Here is a 9,368-nt window from a genome sequence, read left to right as displayed (position 1 = left end):
CAACTTCTTATTTTTCTTAAAGAGGGATTTAATTTACTTTTTATTTATTTATATATTATTATATATATATATTTTAAGGGTTAAATATTACTTAAGTTGTGAAAAATGCCTTTTGACGCGAAGATCAACATTTTTAGATGCAGATCCCCGGTTACTCAACATTTCACATACTCAAGTTGCTTTGCATACTCTTAATTCAAGTACCTTTTTACGCGAATGTCGACATTTGTAGATGCCAACCCCCGGTTACTCGGTACGAGAATCATTGGAGTAGAATAACCCCTTTTTTTTTGATGTATATATATAATAAAATTCCCTCTAAGAGTAATCATGAGAAGAGTATGACACTTATTAACCATATTAATTTCTTATCTTATAAAATTAGATAAAAAGAAGAATTTTCATCAAATATACAAAATGTAGGCATAATTTTCTCCACTTTACTAGATATACTTTCCTATAAATGTAAAAATTATAATCACATAAAAATCATTTCCAAATTTCATAAGAAAAGAAGTATCAAAACCGCATATATTTATTTCAAAAGGATAAGTGACAAAATTTTATTTATTTATTATAGTTAATAACATATATATGTATAAGGTTTTGGAAAAATTTTGACAGAATCTCCCCTTAAAAGTGGACTAAAACTCCCTGCCAGCAACCACAAGAAACACCATTTAAGCACAAGAATTATATCAAACACAACTAAAACCACAAGTATCACACATATTTCTCCCCCCACACTTAAATTACACATTGTCCTCAATGTGTAGGGAAGAAATGAAACAAAAGAAGAAAAGAAAAGAAAGAAGTACTCCCCAAGTCAATGGCTGAGATCCTTATCAGCCACTAATCACGGACCACTGTCAAAATACAAGTACCTACCACATAGAAAACAGAAAAATAAAATGAAGTTAAACATCTTAAGTTCCACAAGTTAAGATAATTAGGCAAGCAAGTTCATCAACTAAAGATAGCTTCTGCAGTGTGCCAAGTCAGTCATCCCCCTCGGCATCATCGTCATCCTCTGCATCACGATTGGGCGGTGGATGAATGCCCAAATGATCTTCAATTCGGCTTAGACGATTATGGAGTACAAATGAAGATTTGTGAGTTGGGTAGAAGAGAAGAAGAAAAACGCGGCTGGAAAAATGGAAAAGTGAAGAAATGTTCTGGAAATCGCGTTTTTGAAGCAGAAAAATGAACCGAAAACGCGACTAAAAACGCGCCTTCAACGCGCGTTTTTAAATCCGCGTTTTCTGCACAAATCTCGCAGAATTTAAAACGCGGTTACGTATTAAAACGCGACTTAAAGTCGCGTTTATATGTGTCGCGTTTTCCAGTTTTGCTCAGGCGTGAAAACGCGACTTCCTCTAAAACGCGACTTAAAGTCGCGTTTTAAAGGCGCGTTTTCTGTTCTGCAGGCGCAGAATTGAAAACGCGATTCTGAGAAACGCGACTTATAGTCGCGTTTCCTTGGAAAACGCGTTTTCGGCTTCGATTTTTAGCAGAATTTCAACTTTTGAAAAATTACAAAAGGTACCCCAATGACTCAAAATGCATCATAGATCATTTGTTTGCCAATTTTAATCACTGGAACAAATGTAAAACATTAAAAACATGCATTTTACCCCTTTATAATGAATCAAAAACACCTTTAACGCAAATCGAGGGGTTGAGTTGTTTGATCACAGTTCGCCTTTTTCACCTCAAATGGTCATTCTTGCTTCCATTTGCCAACCCTATCACACAAAAACAACAAATTAACTAAAACACTTATTCAAACCACAAAATGACACCAATTTAACACATATAACATAAACATTGGGTTGCCTCCCAATTAGCGCTTTTGTTTATAGTCGTTGGCTCGACTCACACATTCAGTTTCTTAATTTGAAGAAGAGTCGCCCAAAAGACATATGAGTCCTTTGGGTACGATTTCACCTGCCAAGTAGGGTTTCACTCGTTGTCCATTGACCTTAAACCTTTCATTTCTTGAATTTGCCACTTCAACCGCTCCATAGGGAAATACTTGAGTGACTTCAAATGGTCCAGACCACCTTGACTTCAATTTTCCTGGAAATAACCTCAGGCGTGAATTGAATAAAAGCACTTTTTGCCCTACCTGAAATTGTTTAGGAATAATGTGCTTGTCATGCCAATATTTGATCTTTTCTTTGTAAATTTTGGCATTTTCATATGCATGTAACCGGTGTTCCTCCAATTCACTCAACTCAAGTAATCTCCTTCCACCTGCAAGATTAAAATCTATATTAATTGCTTTAATAGCCCAATAAGCTTTATGTTCAATCTCTACAGGTAAGTGACAAGCTTTTCCATAGACTAAACGATACGGCGACATCCCTAAGGGAGTCTTAAATGCCGTTCGGTAAGCCCATAGTGTGTCATCTAGCTTTGTAGCCCAATCCTTGCGTGATTTATTCACAGTTTTCTCCAAAATGAGCTTTATCTCACGATTAGCTAGCTCCGCTTGTCCATTGGCTTGAGGATGGTACGGGAGTGATGTCTTGTGCCTACAGCCATATTTAAACAATAAGGAATCCAGTTGTTTGTTACAAAAATGTTTTCCTTCATCACTTATTATGGCCTTAGGTATACCAAATCTACAAAAAATATTCTTTTTAAGGAATCGGAGTACAACCTTAGAGTCATTAGTAGGTGAAGCGATTGCTTCTACCCATTTAGAAACATAATCCACTGCTACTAAGATGTACTTATTATTAAAAGAGCTTGGAAATGGTCCCATAAAGTCTATACCCCATATATCAAATAATTCAACTTCTAAGAAGGTAGTTAGGGGCATTTCATTCTTTCGAGATATATTTCCAGTTCTTTGGCATGCATCACAACTTTTAACATATTCCCGAACATCTCGATACATAGTTGGCCAATAAAACCCTGATTGCCATACCTTTGCCACAGTTTTTGAGGTGCTAAAATGTCCACCTGTTTCAAGGTTATGACAATGATATAAAATATTATGTACCTCGTTTTCGGGAATACATCTACGTACCATACCATCGGCACAATGTTTATACAGCAATGGTTCCTCCCAAAAGTAACTTTTGACATCATGTAAGAATTTCTTCTTTTGATGGTAATTAATTCCCTTTGGAATCTCTCCACTTACCAAAAAATTAGCAATATCAGCATACCATGGAGAATTGATAATTGCTAGGACAAACTCATCCGGGAAATTCTCTTGAATAGGAACTTGATCCTTGACTGGAATATATTCTAGGCGTGATAGATGATCCGCTACTAGATTCTCTGTTCCCTTTTTGTCTTTTATTTCCACATCAAATTCCTGCAATAAAAGAATCCACCGAATTAGTCTTGGTTTTGCATCTTTTTTATGTAACAAATATTTAAGAGCCGCATGGTCCGTATATATAATAACTTTAGATCCTACTAGATAAGATCTAAATTTATCCAAAGCAAATATCACTGCCAATAGCTCTTTTTCTGTGGTTGCATAATTGAGTTGTGCTTCATTTAGCAACTTGCTAGCATAGTAAATGACGTGCAACCGTCCTTCTTTCTTTTGTCCCAAAACTGCTCCAACCGCATAATCACTTGCATCACACATCAATTCAAATGGTAGTGACCAATCAGGCGAAGTTATAATTGGGGCCGAAATCAATTCCTTCTTCAACCTTTCAAATGCAACCAAACAATTGTCATCAAATTGAAAAGGAGTATCTTTACATAATAAATCACATAATGGCTTTACTATTTTAGAAAAATCTTTAATAAAACGTCTATAAAAGCCAGCATGTCCTAAAAAACTCCTTATCCCCTTGACATTGCTTGGGGGTGGCAATTTTTCGATGACTTCTATTTTGGCTTGATCCACCTCAATTCCCTTGGAGGAAATCTTGTGTCCTAAAACAATTCCTTCTTTTACCATAAAATGACATTTCTCCCAATTCAGTACAAGATTTGTTTCCTCGCATCTCTGCAAAATCAATTCCAAATTATGAAGACACTGATCAAAAGATGAACCATACACAGAAAAATCATCCATAAATATCTCCATAATTTTCTCAATATAATCAGAAAAAATAGCCATCATGCATCGTTGAAAAGTTGCGGGAGCATTGCATAACCCAAATGGCATTCTTCTAAAGGCAAAAGTGCCATAAGGACATGTAAATGTGGTCTTCTCTTGATCCTCTGGAGCTATAGCTATTTGATTATATCCTGAAAAACCATCAAGAAAACAGTAAAATTCATATCCGGCTATTCGCTCCAATAATTGATCAAGAAATGGTAGGGGAAAATGATCTTTTCTTGTTACCGTATTTAACTTACGATAATCGATACACACTCTCCACCCTACCACAAGTCTAGATGGAATTAATTCATCATTTTTACCCACGATTGTAGTCATTCCACCTTTCTTTGGTACCACATGAATTGGACTAATCCAAACACTATCGGAGATAGGAAAAACTATACCTGCGTCAAGCCATTTAAGAATTTCATTTCTTACCACCTCTTTCATGTTTGGATTGAGTCTTCTTTGTGTTTCCACCACTGGTTTGCAACCGTTCTCCAATAAAATTCGATGCATGCATATAGAAGGACTTATACCTTTAATGTCTGAAATTGTCCATCCAATTGCCTTCTTACGCCTTCTTAGAACTCTTAACAACTTTGCACACTGTTCATCATCAAGGTCAGCACTAACAATTACAGGTAAAGTTTTATTTTCTCCAAGAAATTCATACCTTAGATGAGTCGGAAGTGGCTTGAGCTCTAACTTTGGAGGTTCAATTTCTGAAGGTTGTGAAAACCCTTTTCCTTGGCCAAGACTTTCATACAAATTACCCCTTTTATAAGGTGCTTGAAAATCCAAGTATTTGGCCAATTCTTCAATTTCTTCACAAACATCTTCTTGCTTACCTAAACTCATTAAACAATACTCAAGAGGATCTAAGTCAAAGTTGACTTGACTCATCTCTTGGGTTAGTTTATCAATTGTGCCAATAGAATAAGCATGATCGGTAAAAGAAGGGTATTTTTCCATTTCATTCAAATTAAATTCTACCTCTTCTTCACCTACTTGAAACTTAAGTTTGCCATTTTTTACATCAATAATAGTACCTGCAGTAGCTAGAAATGGTCTACCTAGAATAATTGGCATAGATATATCTTCTTCCATATCTAATACCACAAAATCCACTGGAATGATAAATTTTTGAACTTTTATCAATACATTCTCCAACACTCCCAATGGATATCTAATAGACCGATCCGCTAGTTGCAAAGTGATATTAGTGCGTTTAAGCTCATGCAAACCCAATTGTCTAGCCACCGTTAAAGGTATTAATGATACACTAGCACCAAGATCACACAATGCCTTAGAAAAATCAACGTTACCTATGGTGCAAGGTATAGAAAAACTCCCCGGATCCTTCAACTTCGGTGGTAGCTTATTTTGAATAATTGCACTACATTCCTCCGTTAATGCTATTGTTTCGCAGTCTTCCAACTTTCTTTTTCTAGTCATGATTTCCTTGAGAAATTTCGCATAAGATGGAATCTGCAAAATAGCATCGGCAAAAGGAATGTTAATGTGCAATTGTTTGAAAAGTTTAACAAATTTTTCAAAATCTTTATCAAACTTATTTTGCTTTAATCTTTGTGGAAATGGAACCGCAGGGGGTATTGGAATGGTAGTGGAAGATGATGGTTGCTTTTCTCTTGGATTCTCCCGCCTATTTTCCTCCACAATCGCCTCTTGGTTCCTCTGCTTTTCTTCTTGTTTTTCATTCTCATCTTTCTCAACTTCCTTCACTGGAGGATCTTCTAATTGTCTACCACTACGAAGAGTAATGGCTTGCACCTGCTCCTTAGGATTGACCTCTGTTTTGCTAGGTAATTCTCCTTGATTTCGATTATTCAAAGAACTAGCAATTTGACCAATTTGGACCTCTACATTCCTGTACATTGTAGTGAGTTGATCCAGTTTCCCTTCTACTCGTTCAAATCTGTCCGAAGTCACCTTAGCAAGTTTTTCCACCGCGATCTCCCAACTTGGTTTAGTTTCAGCCTGTGGTTGCCTTGGTTGAAATCCCGGCGGATTGGTTGGCCTTTGTTGATTTCCTTGATCCTTCCATCCGAAGTTTGGATGATTTCTCCATCCCGGATTGTAAGTATTCGAGTAGGGGTTATTTTGAGCATTACGATTGTAATTATTGACGAATTGTACCTGTTCAAAATCGACACACTCATTAGTATCATGTTCACCTCCACATACAGAACAGCATGCTACATGTGCATTAGATGAACTTGGACCTTGTCTACTTAGCAATTTCATCACATTATTCATTTGAACACTCAGCATATTGAGAGTGTCCATTTCTATCATACCTGCGTGACGTCTTGTATTACCTCTCTCATTGGCCCATTGATAGTTATTTGCTGCCATTTCTTCTATCAAATTATGAGCTTCTTGGGGTGTTTTTCCCATTAAAGCTCCACCTGCAGCTGCATCAATAATAGTTTTAGTGGAGAAAGATAAACCATTATAAAAGGTTTGTATGATTAACCACTCCGGCAGTCCATGATGTGGACATTTCCGAAGCAAATCTCTAAACCTTTCCCATGCCTCATATAATGATTCACCTTCCAATTGGCTAAAACTAGTGATATCCATTCTAAGCTTAGCAGTCTTACCTGGTGGAAAATACTTATTTAAGAATGCTCTTGATAATTCATCCCATCCAGTGAAAGTATTGGGAGCATGAGAGTGTAGCCAAAGTTTGGCCTTATCTCTTAATGAAAATGGGAACAATCTTAGCCTTATAGCATCATCACTAACTCCATTCATTTTAATTGTATCACAAATTTCCAAGAATGTAGCTAAGTGTGTATTAGGATCTTCTACTGCATTACCTCCAAATTGAGATTGTTGAACCATTTGGATAAGTGATGGTTTAATCTCAAAGTTGTTAGCATTTACCGCAGGCCTTGCTATGCTCGTTTGTGAACCTTGTGTTCCCGGTATAGTAAAATCTCGCAGAACTCGCCTATTTAGGTCATTTTCAGCCATTTCTTCTTCAAATGGTAATTCTATCAAGATATCTTCTATTGGCTGCCAAACCTCTTGTTCCTCTTGATGCAGTGTATTCCTCCTTTGTCTCCGCAATGTTCTTTCAATTTCAGGATCAAAATGTCCAACTTCTCTATTTGATCGGTGCATGCACTACAAATAAAAATAAGAGAAATTTTTGTAGTTTTAATTCAACAACTTGGATAAAAACAATGAAAATGTCTAAATTAATAGAGATGACTAGGCCCTAATATTGCCGCTCCCCGGCAACGGCACCAAAAACTTGACGGGTTTTCACTTTAAGTGCAAGTTTAATTCCGATTTTACACCCGTTGGACTGCAAGTATACAGGTCGCAATTTTAGTACAAGATGCGTATCGGGTCGATCCCACGAGGAGCAATTTAAACAATTACTAAGCCCCTGTTCTCTCTATTATTTAGACTTACAATTAATTTTTGAGCAGAGAAAGTCTAATGCTGTAATCTACAAATCTGATATACAAATCTAGTTTAACAAATGCTGAATGCAAATAGAGAAATTTCACTTAATGAAGATTCTAGGGATGTAGATTCCACTTATGGCATAAACTACACAAATGAATGGATTTACTTCTTGCTATTATTCTTGCTTAACCAGAGATTTATTTCCAAGATTACCAAGTCTCATTTTCATGATGAAATGGATTAGAGCAATATAGATTTCCCTATTTTCATGGTGAAATACTACTACTACTCCGTTTTATTTCATGAAATGCTCAATAATCCACCTAAGTGTATCTCTATTTTCATGAACATACAACTCAAGCACTACTCATGTGTTTCAATTGTTATTACCAATTCTCATTGAATAATAACACTATAAACATGCTATTGGTGATCAATCAATAACAAGAAATCACAGCTACACAAGTAGACAAGTTAACTCAAGATATAACAAGTGTAAATCACATTCAATTAGTATTATTTAGCCATAAGTTTCATCTACTCCCTAGATGAAGGAGTTTAGCTACTCATGAATGATTTAACAATCAAATTCACAAGTTTATTACTGCAAAACATCATAAAGTACAAGTATAAGAAAGATAAAAGAAAGCTTAGCCAATTGAAGGTGAAGCTCTCCAATTCCTGCTATGTTCTTGCACAATATGATTACAAGTGAAAACTCTAAAATGCTTCTCTAAGAACTCTTAACTAGAGAGAAAACTTGTTGCAAGAAGGAAAACTAGCTACGTCTGGTCATCCAGGCTTCTCCCCTGTATTTCTGCATAAAAGGTGGTAGAAATTCCATTCCTCTCACTTCATAATTTCCTCCACTCAGATTTTGTAAAAAGAAGTCAAAGATATGATGTTTCCTTTTGTCCACACTCATTTGGTCTTCTCTTTTATTGCAGAAGCATGTGCACCGAATTCCCTTGCATCTTATAGCTGGAAAGTGGTATGCACACAAGAGAATTGACTGAGTCAAATTGCAGAATTTCGGCTATAAAACGCGCCTACACAAAACGCGGTATAAACTCGCGTTTTTTCTACTCGCGTTTTCACTCTGGCCTTATTTCAACTGCGATTTTCTCCATGATAAAGGCCAAAATAGCTTTTGTGCAAAACACAAAAGTTGTAGCCCTTTGAGTTAGCTTTCCAATGCTTCAAGAATCATCCAAATCGGAGCATTGTAGCCTGAGATATGATCGAAATACTGTCACCTGTTCAAACCTCTGTTTTAACTTCCGACCACAGAATGCAGCTTCTGTATTCCAACGTTTTGCCCATGAAGATGGCAGAAATGGATTTCGATGTCTTCATACGAATTGTAGGTCTCTTTCTTAGCTTTAAAATGGTATAAAGATCACCTCAATCCGATAAGTTTAGCTCCAGATATGGTCAAAATACTGAAGAGTGTCAAAACTGACTTGTATTGCATTTCCTCACTTGAACGTTTTTCACTTCATTCTTCTTGTTGCCACTTGAATTCATCACCAAATCTCTATTTTTTACCTCATTTGACATCCTTTGGTGATTGAATCATCATTCCCGCATAAAAATGAAGTTTTTACCATTAAAATCAATAGAAATGCAATATTATCCACTTTTACCAAAAATATATAATTTTACCAAAAACCTCTTTATTTTATTTATAAAACTAAATAATCAACTCAAAATTAACTAATAAAATGCACTTAAAAATACGTAAAATAAACTCTTATCAGAGAGAAAAGAATTTGACAGAAAAAATTGAGAACAAATTGCCCTAACAAATTGAGAACAAAATCCGAATGGATTGATTATT

General features: G+C 35.9%; 1 non-coding gene across 1 annotated transcript; it reads left to right on the top strand.

The window, feature by feature from the left end:
- Window positions 1-6,590: 6,590 nt before the first annotated feature.
- On the top strand, window positions 6,591-6,697 carry LOC113750943. The gene has a single exon (XR_003464710.1). It is a non-coding gene; the product is annotated as a small nucleolar RNA R71 (small nucleolar RNA).
- Window positions 6,698-9,368: the final 2,671 nt, after the last annotated feature.

The sequence above is a fragment of the Coffea eugenioides genome, chromosome 10 (genome assembly GCF_003713205.1).
Source record: "Coffea eugenioides isolate CCC68of chromosome 10, Ceug_1.0, whole genome shotgun sequence".
NCBI lineage: Eukaryota > Viridiplantae > Streptophyta > Magnoliopsida > Gentianales > Rubiaceae > Coffea > Coffea eugenioides.
Note: the sequence above shows the minus strand (reverse complement) of the source record. Positions and strands in the feature narration are given on the sequence as shown.